General features: G+C 38.3%; 1 protein-coding gene across 11 annotated transcripts in view; it reads left to right on the forward strand.

Annotated features, from left to right (window-relative positions):
- Positions 1-22,494, forward strand: part of SLC10A7 (solute carrier family 10 member 7) — a 152,414-nt gene that overhangs the window by 73,174 nt on the left and 56,746 nt on the right. Inside the window, exon 5 of one of the 11 annotated variants that reach the window (XM_075500974.1) lies at positions 14,895-14,966. The exons of the other annotated variants lie outside the window; for them this stretch is intronic. The gene's annotated coding sequence lies outside the window, so the exon portion shown is untranslated. Of the gene's footprint in view, positions 1-14,894; positions 14,967-22,494 lie in introns of those variants that run through there. 11 annotated transcript variants of the gene reach the window in all.

The raw sequence follows: 22,494 nt of genomic DNA on the forward strand, positions 1-22,494 counted from the left end.
ATACAAAATAGGGGGATATAAATATAAGAGCACTGTTAATATATTGTCAACACTGCCTTTTTTTTTTTTAAGTTATTTAAGATCTTCCATTTGCATTTTTGAATATCTGTGAGATATGTCACACGGTTTGATAGTGAAGTTAAGACTTGGTAATGCTTCTGAGGGGCTTGGATATTACAGGAAAGGGTCCAGAAAAAGCCTTCTAGAGTACTCAAATCAGATGGAGCCTGAGCTCTTCTGGCTTTTGTGCAAGAAATCAGAGGAGAAATGCCCTTTGTGAGTACCAGTGTTGGATCAGTGGAGTGTGGGCTACACTGCTCCAGAGAGGACCTCTACCTATCTTGTCTGCTGCTTGATAAAGCAAAGTGGGGGAATCTTCAGTCCTCATTTATTTATGGACAAGTCGTCTTATCCCCCAAAAGGTGAATAAAGAAGCAGTCTTTTCTGTATTATTCATTGTTAATATGAACTGTGACAGGCATGTGACACAGACAGAGTGTTCTTTGTTTCTCCTTCTAGTAACCAGCCCCTTATCAAATGCCAGCTTGTACCTTCCTAGTGCTCAAGCAATGGCAGTCAGCACAAAAATAATGCATATTTGACACTTCCTCTTAATCCATTGTCTTTGCCAGCCTGTTCCACACAATTTTATGTTAAACGCTTTGAATGCTCTGGGTGTGCACTTTGCAAAGTCTCGTCTTGTGCTAGGTCTCAATACCTTTTATTTGAACTCACTATATAAATATCTACTGAATCCATTCTGTTCTGGAGCACATGAACAGATAGGTGCGCTTGTTCACTTCATGCCATTACTGTTAACTTCTGTGACTCTTTAGGGATTTCTGTTAAAAATCCAGTAAAAAAAAAAAAGGGCAACCAAACCAGACAAACCCCCTCATATATCTATCTGTCTCTTGGCTTTCTTTTCTGTCCTCTGGGATTTTTTAATGTATGTCTCATAAGCCAGGTTATAGACTTTTGGAGGAAGAGACTGCCTGATGAATACATACAGTTCGCTGCACATTGGGTTGTCTAACCATTTAGCACTACTGTAAAACAAATAATGCAAATAATTCTGTTCTAGTGCTGACAGTCCCCTGTTAATTTGTAGGTAAGCACTTATATCTTCCTTTTTATGCTTTTGCTTCTCCTGTATGTGTGTATGAAGGTTGCATACAGATGAAATAGGAGACTGATTAACTGGCAGTGTAGAAAAATCAGTGAAACCAGCTACTCTGGCTGTTTGACAACCATTTGCATACTAAACTGAACAAAAAGGTCTGTTGCAGTCACAGCAGCCTAATGAATTGTCCATAGCTATGTAAGTTATTAAACATAATTTGTGCTTGAGGTTTTTTTAAAGGGTTTATTGTATTCCCTTTAAAGATAATCTGTTGGTGCTTTGGTAGAAAAAGGAGGATTTATGTTTTCACTGTACCATTAAATAATTTGAGTTTGTGCCATTTCTTTTTAACCTACTTGGATAATACTCCTTTCTGGCATTTCATTGTACAGATAATATTTGATGTGAGAGAGATAGAGTGTTAAAATTGTGTACAAGAAGAGCATTTAAGAAACCCCATTCATTCCTTTAATTAACATTTAGCTGCCTGTGTTCTCTCTATATGCAATCAAGGCAACATTTAAGAAAATACTGTGTTCAATATGCCATTTCATAGAGGAAAGACAAAGAGAGTTTGCCAGGGCAAAGGGCAAGGTCATCAATTTGTATTCACTGAATGTGACATATATTGCATAAAGAGGATTTGATCAAACCTTTTTAATGTACTTTGTTCAAGAGGTTGAAAGGAATACTGCTATAATTGTCTATACTGTATTGTCATAAGAAGGACAGATGGCTACTAGAGAACTCTTCACAGGTTTTCCCTTCAAATGGTTGCAAGTATATGATAAGTGAAATCCTGTTTTCCAATGGGATTGCATTGATGTCAGTAAGACAAACGCATATACATCCATCTGCAGAATTTCCCCTAATCCAGATGCACTAACATAGAACTAATTGATACTGTAATTCATGTACTGGGATTTTTTTGTTGTTGTGTGTTTGGTTTTTTTTTTTTTTTTAAAAACAAGTTATTACTGTCCTTAATTTTGAGACTGAGTATGTCCCAAGATGGGGATAAACAAATAAAATATACAGGTGGCTGTGTTCTATGTGTCTTGTTGACCATGGATGGTCATACAGTTTCAGCAAAGTAATGCACTTTTTATCATGTCTAATTCACGGTGCCATTTTTAAAAATTATGGTGGTTTGTGTTTTTTGCCTTGTATATACCCATTAACTGGATAGTTAACTTTTCAGGTGGATTCAGCAATGGAACAAGAGTTTATGTTTATATTAATGAATTTTATTTTTCTAAGTTTTCCACACTTTATGTCAGTGAATGCATTTGCAGTTACTGTGCGTGTGTCCTGGTCATCTGAGATTCTGTAGTATTCTGTGCCTGAAAACCTTTCCCCGTTAAACACCTTACTGTTACATTGGGTATCAGATTTTGTTCAACAATTTATTTTTATCTGTCCTCTTTGTCCAAAAGAATAAATATCATATTGGAGGAAAATCTGATACATTTTGCTAGCAGATCTGTAATACTGAAGTGCATAATTTGGCAAGAGCTTGGGGCTATTCTCCTAGCTGTTGGACATTTTACATCCCTCAGCCACCAGCGGTACATCTTGATTCATTAGAAAACAGTGAATGGGTAGGCTTTGTTTTCTCTGTAGCCCAGAAATGTTCACTCAGAAAGAGAGCAGTGTCCGTTATGGTGTCTTGGCTGTCTGTGTAAGAAGGTAATGCACTGTGCTGAGGCAGCAGATTGGCAGAAAGCATCTAATTGCTAACAGAGATGACACATCTCAAATAATATTCAGACTGACTGAGTAGTCTTGGAGCTTGTAGCTGCAGATGTGTTCACCGAGGCTTGTACTGTGGAGGTATTTATTTCTAGATTCTGTCCCTGAGTTACTCAGAAGATAACTTCAGTGGAAAGGGAGTTTTAGTGCCACTTTGGCCTTTTAGCCTATTTTTTGAACTCACTGTTCTTTAATAGCTCTATCTGCAGATTATTAGGGAGCTTTCTGCTGGATCCATTATTCTTCAAAGACTTAATTAAATTGTACAGTGTAATTAATCTGTCGTCTTAATTTCTAAAATTCTCCTATTGTGTAGGTAATGAAACAACAGAGAGATTCTGTGGCTGCTCAGTTGTATTATGAGCCTGGGTGGAAACAAAGAATATATTCTTTTGATGAAAATAAGTTTATACATGGATGGCTGAGACTGTATTGCAGCAAACATAAAATCTGCCATACTGGGACTGATGGAATATTCTTTCTCTATCAGTGGCCAAGAGCAGATATTTAAGGAACACTGTGTTTAGAGTTCAGAGAATTCATATATGACACTTTCCCCTAAAGTTCTCACACTCTCCAGCTCTGTATTTCCTGAGCTAGTTATAATTTCTGCATATGTAATGAGTTTCAACAGGTTTATCATCTGTGAACTTGTCCTATTTTCTCTTCAACTCATGTAAGTGCATCCAGTTGTAAAAGAGAAATTGTTTTAAGGAAAGAAATGTCTGGGATTAGTGTTCTTCTACTAAGTTTAACCAGAAGGTTCTGCCATTTTTGCATATGTTGACTGTGCTTACTAGCTACTACTTTGGGTATTTTATTGAAATAGTAGGGCATTGGTGTATCAGTGGCTCACACATCAAATGGAAAACAGATAGGTCTTTGATGAGATGGGCATCAGAAAAACTTGCATTTGTTTGCTGCTTGGTTAGGACTGTCATTCACTGAGGAGATCATTCTCTTCAGGAGACTGGTCCAAAGTTTTGCTTTTGGGATAAGTAACAGACTGGAACTGTTTGGGCAAAGGCTTGTGTAAGAAGCCTGTTCTTCCTCTGTTTTTTCCCTTTGTTGCTTTGAGTATATCCCTTCTGATAATTTTAGCTGTATATCTTGATTTTGCAAACAAAACTTCTGTGCAAAACAGTATCTTTCAGTAGTCAAAAGTATGTTATTTAATTATACCTTAAAAAAAAAAAAAACAAAAGTCACAAGTTGCCTGTGTGCGCTTACAGAAATGACCGTGTGCGCTGTTTGATAGGTTTACCTCATAAGGTTAAAAATATGGGGGGGGTTCTTTTGGTTTTTAATGTAGCTATTGATAGAAGAGGGGAATACAAATGTAACAAAGAATAACTAAACAGGCTCTTTGAACCTCACTAGACAACAAACATCAAAGAAAAATGCACTGCCACCTGTTAACATGGTATGAAAGGCTAGCAAGTGTGCATTGTTCTCTACTAAATTATTTTGCTCTTTAAAATCAAAGTTAACTAGTTCAGAGATGGTTTTATTCCAATAGGTGGATCCTCTTTTAATTGCATTACTTCTGACATTCTTCTTACTGTTGTTGGGATAGGAGATGCCTTTCAGTTTCATGCTCATTTAGTCTTTCCTGGGCTATAAGCAAGACTATAAGCAAGCTGAGGTAATATGTTTGGGGTTTTGGGGGATTTTTTGTTTGTTTGTTTTTTAATCTAGCAGTCACTAAAAAAATAAGAAATAATTAAGCACAGTGCTTATTACAAATCATTGCTGATCCTTTCGGTGTATGCTCACTATTTTGAGCATGTGCGCGCTAACAGGACTCACATAAATATCTTGTGTGATCTGTAAAGGGGAAAAAGAGGATGACTTATATGAAATACCTCATGCCAACATAAAGTTTCTTTGGTCTGCACATTCTTTAGTTCAAATACAACTGCTTTTATCTATGTATTTCCCTTGTTGTATCATTGTATTGTCAGCTCATTTTTCATAACATTACGTTAGAGCTTGAAAGCCTGAATGTGTGTAAGCAAACATGTGATACAGTACTACACTGAGGAAGGAAGCTTTTCTGTTGTTTGCTGGTGTTGGTTGGCTCCGAGTTGCTTGTATATAATTCTGAGATATTTGCAGGTTAAGGGAAGAGTGTTGCTGATAGACAGTGCCGGGCTCAGGAAATATGGGCAAACCTCATAGTATGATATTAGCATGGTGTTTTGATCCACAAGAGTAGGTAACTAGCATGTATGCAGTCAGGTTAAGGACTGGAATGAAGAGATGCCCGAGCATCGCAGTACAGCTGTGGCTTCAAGAGCCCCAGGTTCAGCATAGGGGGAGTCTTATTTTCTGAAGACTGGGCAGGACTAAAACTCCCACTTCTTGCTGACTCACTCAGGTGTCGGAACACATAGCCTAGAGGTACTCTGTATTCCACTTTCTGGTATCTGCAGGCAGGGGCCCATGACAGCCCAGAATAAGTTGTTCAGCTTGTACAGGTCAAACATAAATGAAAGTGAACTCTGCATGTGAAACACTTGTGTTTCTTTCTCTTTCCATTCCTCTGAACAAGGCAAGATTGCATCAATTTGCCTAGCCATACTTTCACCATCCATGTGAAATGGAATGTCTTTGCAAAGCGCACTGTAATAAAGATAAGATGCTTTCTCTCTTCTTTCCTGCACCTGAAGTCCATGTGGCTAAATCTCTAATGCAAACGTGAGCAGCAGAAGCTGAGGAACAGCAGCTTCTCCTAAGCAGAATGTCAAGATAAGCTGGTAAATGAAATAAATGTGAACTTCTTTCTGTGGCCACACTTGACAGCACAGAAGAGAAAGCAAAGTTTGGCTTGAAGCATATGAAGAAAGTACACCTTCTGCTTGCAAATTTAAATGACTTAATACTTAATGACTTAAAGGGTATGGAAAATAAAAACCTTAATTAATGTTGTTATTCAAGATAGATGAATAGGATAATGAAAATAAAAAGTTTAATAACTGGTATTACTGTGTCTGCAAAGCCTACCATTGTTATCTTCCTTAGTGCTGTATAATTTTAAGGTAGCAACACAGCAAATTGCATCCTGATTAGACCTTACGTGCCTCACTGTTCAGCTCAGTGGTTTCCCTGTAGAAACAGAAACTGACGCTGCCTCGCTTGAATTTTCTTCAATTAATACAAGTATGGCACAATACAAATTATATAGTAGAATAGTATTAAAGAAAAGCTTATATATTGATACAGATGGCTAGAGAAACCGATTTTTATCTAAGAGCTTTCAAAGTATTCTTTACAGGTGAAATGGGACCTCATGGAATGAATTGTGTATTTTGTTACTTTTTTAGATGCAGACATTCTTTTCAACTGGTTTTAGCAGTGTAGAATTCCTCTGTATAAAAGTTTGTAGAGTAAATGACTGTTACTGTACATCTAAAATGTAACTGTATAAAAATATGCATATATTTCTGTAACTTTTAGAACAAACCCTCAGAGGTTATGCGTTGTGCAAGCGCAAGTCTACAGCAGCAAAACTGTTAATTTGCCTGACTAGAAATATTAACCATACTATATCAAATAACTGCCAGGAACAATTCCCCACCATTCCCTGTGACTTCATTTTAATTGATTTTTTTAAACTTCCAGCTTCTGAGATTTCGTTTACTCTGACAGAATGTTTATTAAATGTGTAAAAAGAAAATTGTTTTGTAAATTGTTTCCGAGAGTGTTTTTATCTTCCATAAATTGGTGGCTCGTTTAACGTTTTCCATTTACCTTTGTTTTCCACCCCCTTCTCTGCCTCATTTGTTTCCTTATTGGATTTGATGATTAAATACTGATCAGCTGCTGGTCTGATCAGCTGTGCATATTGCTTTCTTTTAAACATTGTTCATATACACCCTGAGGACAGGGTTACATACACAGTTATAAACAGAGCGGGGGGTTGTTTAGAGGTACCATTTGATCTGTTTTACAGATGATGGTGAGCTGGACAATGAATATTTGTAAAATTGGTCATGGAAGTAGACCTCTGTGTTACAGCAGAAATGAATGGCACACGATGGTCCAAAAGGGCTGTCGGTTGGTTGCTTTACATTGCAGAGCTCTAGTTTGTGTTCAGGCCTCTGATGCTAAACATAATATTGATAATGCTTTTATGAGGATTTTTTTTTTGGTCTTGTTCTCTTTTTTTCTTTTTTCTTCAGGATACTATATATTCGATCATAATGCTGTATAGTCTGTCATGCATTGCTGTGAAGATTCATGAAGGAACATGGAATTTACATATAAATGGAAATTATTATTTTCTCTTTGAAAAGCAGAGATAACTTGTGCAGGTGTAATACTACTGTTAAGTGCTACCTCTGAATGATTTGAACAAATCAGGATAGTAAAGGAAATCCCCTCAGGATTTAGACTGTACTTCAATTGGAATACCAGTCTGTTTGCTAGGAGATATCATAATATTTTATTTCTGCTTGCAACAATTATTTCTGAGTAGCCAAATCCTATGAAATCACTGGAAGTTTAACAGGAACAAGCGACATCTTAAAAACTGGTATTGTGTACAGTCCAAATCATGGGAACCATGGTGAATTCATAACTTTTGGTAGTCTGGTACAGTTGGTGACAGGGCTAACTTCAGCACTCCATGATTCAAATTCAATCCTATTCTAAATCCATTGGAATCAATGTATTTACCGTGGTGTAAAGCTGGAACATCACAGCAGTGAAACATACATTTTCATTTGTTTGCCCATAGTTATGTATGAATGGTGCCTACTGACTCCAGTGAGAGCCCCAAATAGTAATTCCAGGGCTGGATTTTCTTTTAACTGCTTACCTCTGTTTCTGAAGTACATTCAAAATGAACTGAACAGTTAAATAATTCTGTAAAGTATTGGTTCTTCCAAGGACAATTTAAATCTCTTTGTTGTTGGCTTGGAGACAGTAATGCTGGTCTGATAACAGTAAGTTCTTTTGCTGTCAAGTTTTCAAGCATACTTCTTGATACACTGAGACTTTTTGCAGATATTTACAGCATGTGAGATAGTGAATATCAGTTCAGGAATACAGTTGTCATTTTAAGTATGCATTACTACCTTTGTGTATGCTCTGCAAAGTCATGCTAGGTAAAACTTTTCAAACTACCTAATTTGATTAAAATGGGAGTTTTACTCCTAAGCTCCTTATTCTCTTTTTTTCTTTTTTTTTTTTTAAATGCTTCTGGGCACCTCTGTCTGTCCTTAGTGAACTAAGCAGCTTCAAAAAATCCAGTCAATGGGAGTTATGCATCTAAGCCACTTGATCCTTGATAATTTAAGGAGCTAGGTGTGGTCATGATAAACCTGGGTCAGGGCAACCCCCAGTATCAATACAGGATGGGGGATGAAGGGATTGAGAGCAGCCCTGCGGAGAAGGACTTGAGCTGGACATGAGCCGACAATGTGCGCTCGCAGCCCAGAAGGCCAACCGCATCCTGGGCCACATCAAAAGACGCGTGGCCAGCAGGTCGAGGGAGGTGATTCTGCCCCTCTACTCTGCTCTGGTGAGACTCCACCTGGAGTACTGCATCCAGCTCTGGAGTCCTCAGCACAGGAAAGACATGGACCTGTTGGAGCAGGTCCAGAGGAGGTCATTCCACAAGAATGATCAGAGGGATGGAACACCTCTCCTATGAAGAAAGGCTGAGAGAGTTGGGGTTATCCAGCCTGGAGAAGAGAAGGCTCCGCGGAGACCTTGTTGTGGCCTTTCAGTACTTAAAGGGGGCTTATGAGAAAGATGGGGACAAACTTTTCAGCAGGGTCTGTTGTGGTAGGACAAGGGATAATGGTTTTAAATTAAAAGAGGGTAGATTTAGACTAGATGTAAGGAAGAAATTTTTTACAGAGTGGTGAACCACTGGAACAGGTTGCCAGATTGGTGGTAAATGCCCCATCCCTGGAAACATTCAAGGTCAGGTTGGATGGGGCTTTGAGTGACCTGATGTAGTCGAAGATGTCCGTGCTTATTGCAGGGGGATTGGACTAGATGATCTTTAAAGGTCCCTTCCAACCCAAACTATTCTCTGATTCTATGGGTACCATTTCACTTCATTTTGAAGTGCTTGGATCTGTGGCAGGTGTTCAAAGGCATTTCCTGGCTCTTACTTCCAAATGCTGATGAAACTTTTTTTATTGGTTCTGTAATGTAAAAACAGGTACCAGAACATGATATCCATCCTTTGGTAAATGACCTGATGAGACAAGTGCTCATCACTATGTGTAGAAAGTAGATGCAGAGGTGCTCTTTTCAGTCAAGATGGCAGCAGCTGTGGGCATGCAGAGTAGAGGAATATTACGCACCTCTGTCATTTTACTGACATGTTGTTTGGCAGCTACAGGCTTGCTCACACTTAGAGAGATTATGAGATTTTTGTCAAATACAACTTTAGATTCAGGAAACTCAGTTCTACTCTGGTAGCACTGTAGGCACTTGAACAGTTACAGCTCTACCCTTTGATCGTCTTTGGTAGTTTTATTCTTTCTCTTCTTATTTTTTTATTTAGACTTTGCTCATGCTGTGATGTTTAGAAAATGCACAAATGCTAGGCAATTAGGCCATATTTGTCTGAAGATCTATGCATGCATGTACATTGCATAACGCTACCTGGGATGCAGCTGAACACAAAACCCCCTAGCCGACTCTGTACCTAGAATCAGTGCTTCTGCATGCCCTGAACGTGTTACACTAGCTAGGCTCATCTTGCCTAGTGTCCTAGTTGGCTGTTCATTCTAACCCAGGTAAAACAGGTGGATACAAACAAGGACTGAAAACTTCATAACTTCAACTTTATGGTTGGACTCAATGATCTTAAAGGTCTTAAAGGTATTTTCTGACCTAAATGATTCTGTGATAATAGGGGGTATACTATGGGGAGAAGCATTTACACCATCTAACTTCAGTGCCCAAGTTAGATTTCTGATGAAGTTTAAATACAAATCCTTCCTAACCTATATGTTCAAGTTGTATGTCTTAATGTTAAAGGTCAAATATCCTTCCCCGCCAACACACTGTTTCATAGAGTAGATTCTACCATAATATAAATCGATAATAATTTATCTTGCACATATATTATTAGATTTGTAGAAATAGACTCAAATTAATTTGTATTTTTTTTATAGTTTGAGCAGCTTTTCAGGTTTTTTTTGCATTCTTGATTTCTCAGCACAGTTGTGTTTCATAGTTATTTCCTGAAAATTATTTCCCTTTTTTTGTTTGACTGGAAAAAATATTAGCCATGGTAACCACAATAAAAATGTTTGTATAGCGAATGGTAAAACTTATATCGAATGGAGTTGGCGTCATTAGCTGTCAGGGCTGCAGAAGATGAGTAGTTAACTGAGTAAGTAATGTGTAACATTATCATTGACGGAACATTTCTTACCATTAAGCCTTCAAACTCTTACTCAGCTGTCAACACATGGGCACTTTCTGGAGCCAAATTCTCTCATGCTGTGCACTGCCTGCAGCTCGCCTGAAGCTCAACTTTGACTAAAAGTGTTGATTTCGCTTCTTTTAGCCTTGTTCTCATTTAGCGTTAAAACCTGCTTAGAGTCTGCCTTTTATTCTGTAAAGTACACATGCATGTGTCATCCTTCGCGTACTTCTGATGTGAAGTTAAGGCACTCAAAAGATATGCTAGTAATCTTAATGAATAATTGATTAGAAAGGAGTCTGGCAGTGTTAATTGTGAGGTGCAGCTGAGTGAATGCCAAAACAAAAGCACTTCTAAATGTTTCCGAAAACCTTGTAAAGTCTTTAGCATTGAGCAACAGGGTCAGTGCACTGAAGTGGAATTTAAAGGAGGTTCTTGAATGTAATGGATTTTGACTTCCCTTTGTCATGTGCCTCAGTGCATCATTGATTGAGCACTCATTTGTTAAATCAGCTGTATTTTTTGCCATTTGTCAGAGCATAGACACTTACTGCAGCCTTTTTCCCTTTAAACACGAGTTTCTTGTCTTAATAAATCACAGGCGTAAATTAGTTTTTATCTAAGGTGATCAATTTTTCAAGCAGCGAGGCATGTGAAGATGGTCACAAGGAAACACATTGTGAGCTTTTATTTTCTTAACTATTAGAAGAAAAGGGAAAGATCAGGGACTCATTTTAGTTGAAACATCAATAATTCATGTCTTTAAATTCAGCTCCCAGCAAAATGCTCAGAAATGATTTTATTTGGAAAGTTCTAAATGGTGTGCATTGAAAGGTAACCAGTGTTCAGTCAATTCTTTAAGAAATGAGCAAAGGAAACATGAGGGTTAAGGAACAAACAGCACACTGTACGTTTGCAGTGATGAGAGATGCTCTCTGATTAGTGGAAAGGCTAATTACCTGGAGTATGCAGGAGCGCTGTAGGTGCCGTGCATACCTGATTAGAGTTCTGACAGCAGGGCAGAAGAAAGAAGACCTTGAGAATGTGCCAAAAATATCCCTTTATGTAAGCAGACACTATTACCCTTGGAAGAGAATAGTCACTTACCCAGAATGGTTATTGCTGTTAGTAGTAAGTATTCTATGGATGGGCCATCAACTTCTGAGAAATGTACATATACAGTATTTAATACAGCAATTACTTGTCAAATCTGGAAATGTTCATCTTGATGCTCTGTGCTTGCTGGATAAATGACTAAATCAGATTTATTTGCCAATTGTCATTGCAGCTCAGGGTCTGAGCGAGTAGTCAGTAGTTGTGAGGGACTGAAGACAAGCTAATGTTTGGAGTTTTGTCGATGCTGATACTAGTAATGAAGTTAGGTGTTTCTTGGTCTCATCATTTAAGTAAGAGTTCTTAAAAAAACATATCTAAGACAAAAAAATGTGGAGAGCCTCAGTGTCCTGCTGGGTATAGGCTTAAATGTTACTATACTTGGAAGTCAGCTCTTTGGAGGATTATACTTTTAATCTTTTTAGAAAAGATTTTGAGGAGGGAAAAAAAAGAAAGAAAAGAGAGGAACAGAGAGGAAAGCCTCGAGAAGACTGAGGAAGAGAAAAGCCAATCATATTGACAGAAGAATTTAAAGCTTCTCAATAGCATAGAGTTTAGCACTGTAACTGCCTAGATATAATTAGAATGAAGAAGGATGGAGAAACAATCTTCACCTCTGACACCACCTATTTTTTTAAAACAAATCTTTCTGCAAGGTGCAGAATGCCTTAGTTTTCTGGGAAGAGCTGTAAATGCTCAGCACCTTCAGGCTTAGGTCCATGATAAGCAGCAATGTAAATTTACCACAAAGTTACTGGCGAGTAGAATGACAGTGTATTTTCTTGTATCGTGGTGAATCATGATAAGAAATTTAATTGTGACCATGACTTGATAAATATGTTTTGTTTTGCTAGCAAATACACTGCAGTGACAGCTGGTAACGTTGCAAAGGCTGTCCTCCCCCCAGCAGAGCCCCTTGCTCCTAGACCCACTCTACAGGTAGCTTGCAACTTAGGCAGTTGTTTTCACTTTTTGTACTGTCAGGCGCTTGGGGACAGTTTCCTTTCTTCTCTCTCGGGTTCCCTAGGCTCTATCAAAAGTGTGAATCTGTAACCAAACAAAATAAAGCTTCAGTCCACATCTTTGCTCAGCCTTTACATGTACATTTTCCTGTTTTGAGTTCTTTTAAACTGCAGCTATCAGAAAGAATAAAATAGTGCATCACCTAGTAGAGTACTGAAGTGATCATCCAAGCAGTTTTCTTCTCCCTGAAGCCAGACAGCCAAAGCTTTTTATTACTGACTGACTGAACTTCCTGTGTCTGTCTGTCTAGGTTGCTAGGCCACCTCATTGCCATGATTTCTGATGTTAGAGGCTTTTGATTGTAGGCAAACCAGAAATGCTAATTTAAATAAAATATTTACATTTAAAAAACTCTTACATAAGATATATAAAAATAACCCTGCAGTTTTATATCATTCTCTCTTTCTCTCTCTCTTTTTTTTTTTAATTTTTTTTTTGTTTGTTTTTTATTGGTAAGCTCTAGTAGGCATCTGGCAAACTGATCCTGGAACTCTTTAATTCATGTACCTTCTCAGTAAAACTGTGTGGTTAAAAAAAAAACCCACAAGTTTTAAAGTCTTTAGATAGCTTGCAGCTCATTTACAGCACCAATATTGGGAACTACCATCCCACGTTATTGTTACTTTTAGCCTACAGGATGGTTATTTCTGCTCTGTGTATGAGCTAGGCTGATGTCCTTTGTGTCTGATCCAGAAATGAGAGGGATGATGGCATTATTGCCTTTTAATAATAGGGCCCTGATTTGCTTGCTGCAGTGTTATGCAGACCTGCATTATGTGCATTTGCATTGCCTGTAATTGCTTTATAGATAAAAGAAACAGTTACGTGTAATTGTAAATAACCAAAACAGGTTGGGTTGTTTTTGACTCCGTTGCCTGCGTGAGAGTATGCAGCAAAACTTCAGGGGGGAAAAAAAAGGAAATGGAGTGGTCTTCACACAGAAATTAAGATTAGAACAAAAAAGACTGATAATAAACTGGTAGCGAGTACACTGGTAAGTCAGGATCCCCTCTCTGATGAAACATACTTTTCATACCCAGGCAGCCAGGTGCTGTTGTATTTCTCATTTGTAAGGTATAATCTGCAGAATGCGAGCAGAATCTGTATTTAACACCAAGATGACGTTATTTAACCCCTCCATGTTATGGGTACTAAAATTGCCCTGGAATGAGTAACTATTAGTTATTGACAGCTAATACTGAGTTGGATGATGGGTTGTTTTTTTGTAATTTTCAAAATGGTTACAGCTGGTAGATTGCAGTGATGTGTAACACTAATTATTAGGTTGCATATCTTGATTTCTGTTAGATCAATGAGGCAAATAGTGCACCTAAGAACTAGTTGGAAAATCAGGTCACTTGTTAATCTTGGTATGGGTTAAATCTTGCTGCTCTCTCAGCAATTCACATGTTCAGAGATAGCAGGTGATTTACTTATTCTACAACTTCCGTGGAGAAGTCCTGTCTGCCACTCACCAGGTGAAACAGTTTATGAAAGGTGTTAGGCACACAAAATAGACACAAGCAAATCTCTTTTTGGTTAGAAAATCCTATAAATCCTCAGTAAAAATTAAGGGCCTTAGGAGTATGTTTTGTCCCTTCAGCTAATGAGGTTCCGTGAACGTGTGTGGCATGTCATTTAACTGAGTAATTCCAAGGGATTTAACTTTTTAAAAGGAATATATTCTACTTGTAGAAAGAGAATTATTCTGGATACAGAGGACTGGGGCCTTTGGAAATTTAAGTACACAAATGGTCTAATCCAGTACTGTGAACTTCGAGCCTTGCAGTGGTTCTTTGGGAAGAGCTGGGGCAAAGCTGGAGGAGCACTCGGAAAGGAGCTACCTAGGGAGCTGGGATGTCCCCGAGGACAGAGTAGACTGAAGACTTTTGCCCTGAAAAGGAGAAGGTGGAAATCTTGGATAACATCTTTTAGTTGTTCCCTTTATTTACCTCCTGTAAAGTAGGAAGCACCTTCCAAGTTAATACTGTCTTGCCACTTGAGCTCTTGGGAGCTCAAATCAAAAAAAGCCTTTCTTGTGGGGGCTGTGAGGGAAATATTTTATCTTCATTTGGTTCCAATCTCACATGCCAGCTCCTTCCCTGCCTAGGCAGTCTCTGCTAGACTAGGACTGTTTTGTTTTCAGAAACAATTTTCCCCCTCTGGAAATATTCTGTTATGTTACTGAATCAAAGATCCACATTTCAGGGCAGATGATTTAAATGCAAAACCAGTATTCATATCAGACAGGGGAAAAGCAGGCTCCTTCTGACAGCAAGTTTGAGCAGCATAACCTGTACAGGAAATTGAAGTACAAAGCCAAGTTTTGTTTGCTGCCCTCCCTCCCTTTCTTTCTTCTCCCCCCCCCCCCCCCCTTTTTTTTTTTTTAAACAGTTAGTTCTTTAGGCTGCCTCTGCCTGGGTTTTTACCTTTCTACAACTTACCTGCTCTGGTACACCCGAAGTGTGCTGATGTTACCGTTCCCAGGTAAACTGTGACATGCCATCTTTGTCAGAGGACACTCCACAAAATACTCACTGCGGTGGACATGGGCTTCGGTGCTTGTTGCCGTGCTCAACCTCATGCCAGTACTCTGCCTCTCGCTGCGCTCGGGTGATGTGGGCAACACTGGGCAGCCCGAGAGCCTTCCTAGGTGGCACTCCTGTCTTCTTGCAAGGGCATGTGGTAGATGGGTAGATGGGAGCCAGGCAGTATGGACTTGTGGAGATGAGTTACAGGGAGGTGAATTTTCCTTGGACCTGCCAGCTCAAAATCAGTGTAGACAGAGCTCGTTTGATGTGACAGCACTGTAGATTCAACCAGTTTCCTGCGTGCTTCAAAGCAGTTGTCAGTTCAGCAGGAGTGAGTGAGTGATTTAGGATGTTGTGCTGAGGGACAGGCTGCTACAAGAAAAACGTTGGCCCAGTAGGTCATCTGACTTGAGCAATAGCATGCAATTGAACAAATGCACCATTCTTTTGTCTTGAATGTGAGATCTGCATCTGTATCTAGTGAATAACATATAAAAAATGAACACCTTTGAAGCAGATGGTTAAAAAAAATTAAACAAATTACAAGATATTCCAAGACTCATATGGCATCAATAACAAGAACAGCGGTTTTGGTCCATTCTACTACGTATGAACAAAACCCTGCATTTTCTTGTTGCAGATGTGCATATTGAGCACATTAAAATGCGTATTAAGCAGATTGTCTACTCTGTGGGGATATCCAAAACAACACAGAAGTTTCATGCTTGCAACCCTGTGTTTGGACAGTAGGCTAGAAGAAGAGTGGCTGAGCACTTGCAAAACCATAAAAACATGTCAGTAGAAGAAAAGAAGTAGTATTTACTGATTGTATAGAATTGGTGAAATGAGTAATAGTCAGTCTAGTCATGCTGAAATATATTTGGAGTTAGAATTGAAAAACAACTTTTATGCTATAAAATAATCTGGTTACCCTTTAAACAGAATAAAGTTGCTTTTGTAAGTAAATGATCTTAATTTAATCAGTTAACTTAAACTGAGTCACATTTCTGTGGTTTGGGTTTTTTTAACCTTAGTGTGCTATAGTGCATACTTGTAATTTTTAAGGCAGTTATTTTATTATCTGCCACAGAAAGGTGGTTTATGGTCCTTTTTCCATATTCACAGTCATTAATAACATATTCAACCCATGAACGTTCAGCGATTTATGCACAGTTCAGTTCAGCTGAATACTATTAATATCCCATTCTAACCACTAAAAACAGTTATCACAAGATAACATTAGGTCAGAACACAGGGTAGGCTGTTTAAATTGTATTATTGATTGCTGCTTTGTGAAGATTTTCCTCAGTTGTGTTTAAACCATGTGCTTTTATTTGCTACTGGTTTCTGGAAAAGATGACCTGGCAACATAATTTGAATTGAGATGTCTTGCTTTTGATGCCCAGTTGAATGTACATGCTTAATATAGTTTCATTTCTTGTACGAATTATGTAGTTCCAGGCTTTTTGAATGTAGTTCCAGGCTTTTTGAAGACAAGGCTGCATCTTCAGTTACGTCTTCCGAAGTGGAGAATATTTACTCATCTACTACAGAAGTCACTACGGAAGTTAATGTTTTTATTAATTAATTTTATTAATGCAGTATTTATTCTGGAACTTATGCAGATGTAGAAAGCAAGACAGACTTGGGTTTACAACTGGGTTTTCCATCAGTTTAGTTTGTGCGTGTCCTGTAGACATTTTGTAGTCTGCCACCCACCTTCCCTGGGGGGTGGATTGGTAGTATACCAGCTGGTGTGTTCTGTTTGTAAAACGTGAGATAATCACTGCTGTTAGACTACAGTCCTAATGTCTGTAGAAATGTATTTGGGAACACTGAAAAGAAAGAATAGATACAAGAACCACCTCTTTTTTAAACATTGTCTAACTCATTTATTAGGATCTGCATATTTTTTAATAATGCTGTTGCTTTCATTGACTATGTGTATATGTGTTTGCATGCATTAAGTTTCTTCTTCAAGAAGAATTTTATTTGAGACTGAACTTGCTGGATTCCTAGGAAAACGAAACCATTTTTTTCCTCCTCTATTTAAACCATGGTATTTGACTCCTCTTGAGTATGTATTCATTATCTTAAAATAGAAACAACCTCCCCTCCCTGTGCTCAGAATCAACATTATTGTTGAATTCCCAGGCCTAGGAGAATACTGGTTGCATTACAAGCAAATAATTTGCCATTCTGTATGGTGGAAGAAACTGTCAATTAGTACGAAAAGGGTTAATCATGTTACCCCTTTTTAAATACCCCTTTGTTTTCTCTGTCCTGTGTTTGCAAAAGAAGACACAATTAAATGGCAAACCTGTGTTTTTGTTCCTTTTCAAAAATCCCTGACAAGCCCATGACACAGGCTACTGCTGTAGCTGTACATTTCTATTCATTATTGATGACTTGGGGCCAGGCAGGCAGCACAGAACACAAGCAATATAGATTACCATATTGGGGGCTGGGTTTGGGGGGGGTTTGTGTATACGCGTGCGCACATGCACATGTGTATGTGCATTTTGGTTGGATTTGGCCTTTGAAATACTCAATTCTGAGAGGAAATCATATCTGGGAATAATAGTGGAAACCGATTGAATGAGCTTTGTGATCCATTTTAGTAAAACAATTCAGGGCACTTAGATTAAAGGAAAAAAAGAATGAGAGCTCACTCTCAAACTAATTATTAATAGCTTAACTTTCCAGCAGACTTCAAAATTTTCCTGAAGGGTCCTGAGCATCATTTACTCCGGGGGATTTGGAGGGCGTTTCTCACCTTACAGAGTGTAGTTAGCACCTTGGCTGATGAGACATTTTTCTGACAAAACCAATGTAGCTGAGTTATCTATAACAATAATTATAGACAAACTAGGCTGTTGGTTTGATTTAGGGGGGATGGTATCTCATTTCATGGATACCACAGACCAAACCCACAGTTTGGGTGAGTGTGAGAATTATGACAGCACTTTAGTTATACGTTTTAAGTGGTATTTCTGAATAGTAGGTAACCAAGACACCTTTGCAATGCTAAGAAAGTGTTTTACTGCTACTGATTCATAATTAATCCTTATAGGTTTTTATTGGCACAAGAGTCCTGCCCATTATATAAAGTTTTTATTTTCTTCCATATGTCAGAGAGGGGTTTTACAGTGTTTTATACTTGCACTGTTTGAGGTTCTTGGCTTGAAGAAAAATGAGGGAGAGGAGTTTATTTAAACATAGTGTTTATGTTAACAAAATGAAATGTGCTTTGGTTCATATATTGATGGTGTGTTTATACAGCAACTGTTCTACTTAAATAGTTTTCAGTTACAAGGAAAGCTATAGAAAGAAATAAGAAGAATCAATTTTGATAACTGCTTATAACTGCTCATTTCTGGGGTATTTGTCATAGCTTTTCTCTCAGGTTTCTGTAATTTTTCCCTTATGCTTCTGTTTTCTTTTACACAACTGATTATCACAGCAAGAACAGTTAATTCACAGTTTAGTTATTTCAAAGCTTATTGTGTTAAAATATTTTTTTAAACATTTTTTTAAACATTCAACAGAATAAGATAGAGTGCTAGAGGGTGATTAGGTCCAGCTCACAAGAAGGACAAAAAAGGCTTGTAGGGACCTTGCTCTGTTGGATCTCTGACTTCGGACATCACTGTTTCAATCCTGTTTTACATGTAGAACCCTTTAAAGTAAGACTGGTGTAGAGCATAAAAACTGCTTTCTCTTGTTTTGGGAAGGAGAGGTGAGAAGCCATTCCAGTGGAAGAGAGGCACTTAACTATTCCAAAAAGCAGTGTCAGTCAAAGCAGAATGTTTGCTTAGTGTATTCCTTCCATTTCTGTGTTTCTGGTTTCTCTTGTTGTGACTCAGTACTCTTTAATGTGTTCCAAAATATGGAATCTACTCTATGGCTAATTTAACAGTACAACAACTTCTGTTTTAGAAGGAGGTTCTTTTCTCTGGAAGGTCCCACAGCACCATCTAGTGTGCCATCCTTTCAGATTGCCAAACGGTTTTGTGATTGCAGAGGTGCTGAGGCTGGCATGTTTTGCTAGTCATGTCTTCTTAATAATTAAAATTAGGATTTGCTGGTTACTCAACATAGATCCGAATACAGGAGAAATTTAGATCCTTTGTAACTTTCTTCTGCAAGAAAACAGACTTAAAAATTAGGTGGAAAAAACCCTTTTCTTCTAAAATGTGTATGTTACTGCATTTCTGTTTTCTACATACAAAACAAAAGAGAAATTGTGGTGCATCCTTAACACTGCACTAACATACCTTGCACTTAACATACACCCCAAAGCATGTAACTGCAAGTTTATTATATCGTTATTATACATTAAACGCTTTATTGAGAAAGGGCCATGCTTACACCTACGGACACCCTGATCTTACAAGCTGTGTGTCTTTCCTCCTCAGTCCCACTGAGGTCATGCTATATGGTGTGGGAACCTGCCTGCATTGTAGAAATTACAGGATTGTGTCAAGGTGATTTTTGCAAAGACAAGGGGATCACTCTGAAAATGCATGGGTGTGGATGATTGAGAAGTTCCTTTCTCCCTTTTATGCCTCCTCTAGGGAAGGCCCTCCTAATGGCAGTGTATAAATTCAGTTCCTGTGCTGACATACAGAATTATAGTGATCTTGTTCTCTGCTGACATCACATGAGAAATAAATTTGAATAGGAACAGACAATGGTTTAATGAGCTGGAATTAGGAAAAGTATTGTGTATATGAGGAAGTTTTAAAAGATTCTCATTGAGATGGGAGGTAAAGGAGAGGAAGAAAGTCTTGAGGCCAGGAATGATGGTCAGCAAAAGCAACTGAAAAGGAAATGGGAAACAGTTGGAGCTACAGGCTCAGCAGTATCAGTGAAGGCACTGAAGATGTTAACAAGACAGCTGACTTGAATGTGTTGCACAAGAGAGAAACAACAAAAAGTTGCAGGAAGGTGTTACAAGTTTGAGTGAGGAATATGGCTTGATCCCATTCTAGGTAAGTGAGCAAAGGCCCACCAAAACCTCCTTTGGTCACGCACAGCACTGTGCAGCTGCTGCGGCAGCAGGAGGTTGCCGCACTTGGGAAGTATGGCCAGAAGCAGTTTCCCCAGCAGCACCCCCCCCCCACCCATTGTAGGAGCTCTTCCACTCTGCCAGACAGCTCCCATCTAACTGAATTTCATTTAGTTGTTATTAAAATATTGCTAATAAAGGTTATGAGGTTTCAGGACATTTGATGGAAGCACTCATTTCCAACTCTGATTCAGGCTTTTGTTGTATTTTGTGCATCATTCCAGATACTATTCCAGTATCATCCGCGAAGCCCCAAGAAGTTGTTATAGTTGCCATAAAACTTCAGGGTCCTTACTACTGTGTTCTGAACTATTTTGTTGCTGTGTAGGAAGAAAATTTCTAATGTGTTGAAGATGCCCTCTGCTGGGAAGCCAGGCAAACTAGGCTTATATGGAGTTTTACCTTTCTGAAGTACTCTTTTCATACTCTTGGCTTAACTCTCAATCCAATACTGGAACCTTACCCCTCAACCTTACTGAAAGAAATGCTTTCTCCTTTTGGTTTTATTCTTTACTCTCCATCTGTGACAAATGTAGTAGTGCTACTGCCAGTAGTTCAGATCACTTTATTTCTTAGTTTCTAGGTTCTGTTGTGTTGGAAGAATTGAATTCTGGCTGCTTGCATTGCTTTTGATTCCATTTCAATTTCATACTTAACATAAAATGTGTGTGAGGGGAACATCTGCAATTAGTAATTATTAATAAGTAGTGGAAATGCTTTTGATTTCTACTGTTATCTGATGATGCTTTTTTTTTTTTTTTTTTAATATTTCCCTTCCCACAGTAGAGGCCACTAGGCTGACACAACAGAACAAAGGTGGTACAATGTCTGGAACAATTCACAAAGTACTACGCATAATCTCATAGTTGATATGAAATCTGGTTTATTTTGTCCCCTCGATAAAGCAAAAGCCATTTTGACATAGCACTTCTAGTTTTACAGTTTTGTTGTTAAAATCCAATATTGGCCTAATTGGATGAGTTGCAGCTAATTTATAATTATAGTTGAATTAGGGTTATGTAGAATTGTATTTTCAATTTTGTATTGTAGTTCATTGCCTTGGTGTTGTACAGTGTTTATGAATTTAACAAAAATGTGTGAATTTAACTTCATGTTCTTTTCAATATCTTTTCAGATTTCCCTATTATTTATTATGGGGAGGATGGGTGCATTTAGCATCCTAAAAAGCATCAATTCATAAGCCTTTGTTCTTCCCAGCATTCAGATCAGTCATTTGATATAAAACAGGACAACAAAGAGCTAAATTACATATTTTATTTTGAAGTCCTACAGTTGTATAAGCCTTCTCAGAACCAGCAGTGTCATTGGAGTAGCTGACAGAAAAGGGATATATGGTAGGAGACTTTTAAAGGCCTGTGTTTTGCACCTGAAATGATTCTGAGAGTAATTAAATTGGAAAACAAAAGGCAAGTGATTATTTGGCATCAGGAGCTTCTGTGATGTCCATGGGGGAACAACACAGGGATGTTGAAGTTGCATCATGGGGCAATGACTGAAATTACAAGCATACCAGAAAGTGCAGTTCTAAACCTCTGAGATTGCAAGAGATAAAACCAAAGATTTATGTCATTTACATGGACATGAAGTTTGAAAGGGCGGAAAACATATGTTTTATTGTGGAAGTGTAGTTCAACATCTCATTCAACAAAGATTTGTCATCTCCAGTGTTGTCTTTAAGTAGGAAGAAATGAACAGCATAGTTTGTATAGCCATGCTTACACAAATATTAAAAGCTGTTTAAAGAACCTAGAAGAAGGTTGTCTCAGGCTCCTGCAGCCACTTGATCCAAATACTAATGCACTGAAATGTTTTCCAAATAATTTCAGTTGCAGACTTGAAATCATCATGTTAAAATGGTTTAGTACTGGAAAACTGAGTTATGCAAAAATCACAGTTGCTTATGCAACCCTGTTGTCGGGCACTTTTCTGTTAGGACCCCTCTTTATTCCGTGCATACTGACGGTTTCACAAGAACTTGCCTAGTCTCAGCCTGACTTTTAGTGTTTTTTGTTCTTCTGGTTTGGAACCAAGTAAGTATATTTAGCATAGGGGTTTTTACCTTGTTCTGTGGTGTCTGTCAAGAGGTTCTGCATAGTTCCAAAGAAGGTCAGTGGGGACAGGTGGAAGAAGGGAGAAGGCAACTAATTTCTGAGGATTTTGGCTGGTTATCCACGTATGTGAAAGCCCTGTTTCAGCAGTAGGAGTCATTTTTTATACGATATCTAAAATAAAGATTACTGCAAAGCAGTTCGGCATGGCACTATACTTTAAATCAGTTTATTCAAGAGGATGCATAATGTGGTATCACAGCTAATAAGCAACATTTTACACAGGTGTCATGTTGTGATGTGGAATTGTGGAGCTGTGACCAGTCTGAGGGGTGAGAGTAGGGGGAAGTCTTGTACTCCTTCATTTGAATAGACTGAGAGTTGGCTTTGAATGCTGTTGTGGTCTTTACAATCTC

Source organism: Mycteria americana, chromosome 4 (genome assembly GCF_035582795.1).
Source record: "Mycteria americana isolate JAX WOST 10 ecotype Jacksonville Zoo and Gardens chromosome 4, USCA_MyAme_1.0, whole genome shotgun sequence".
Classification (NCBI taxonomy): domain Eukaryota; kingdom Metazoa; phylum Chordata; class Aves; order Ciconiiformes; family Ciconiidae; genus Mycteria; species Mycteria americana.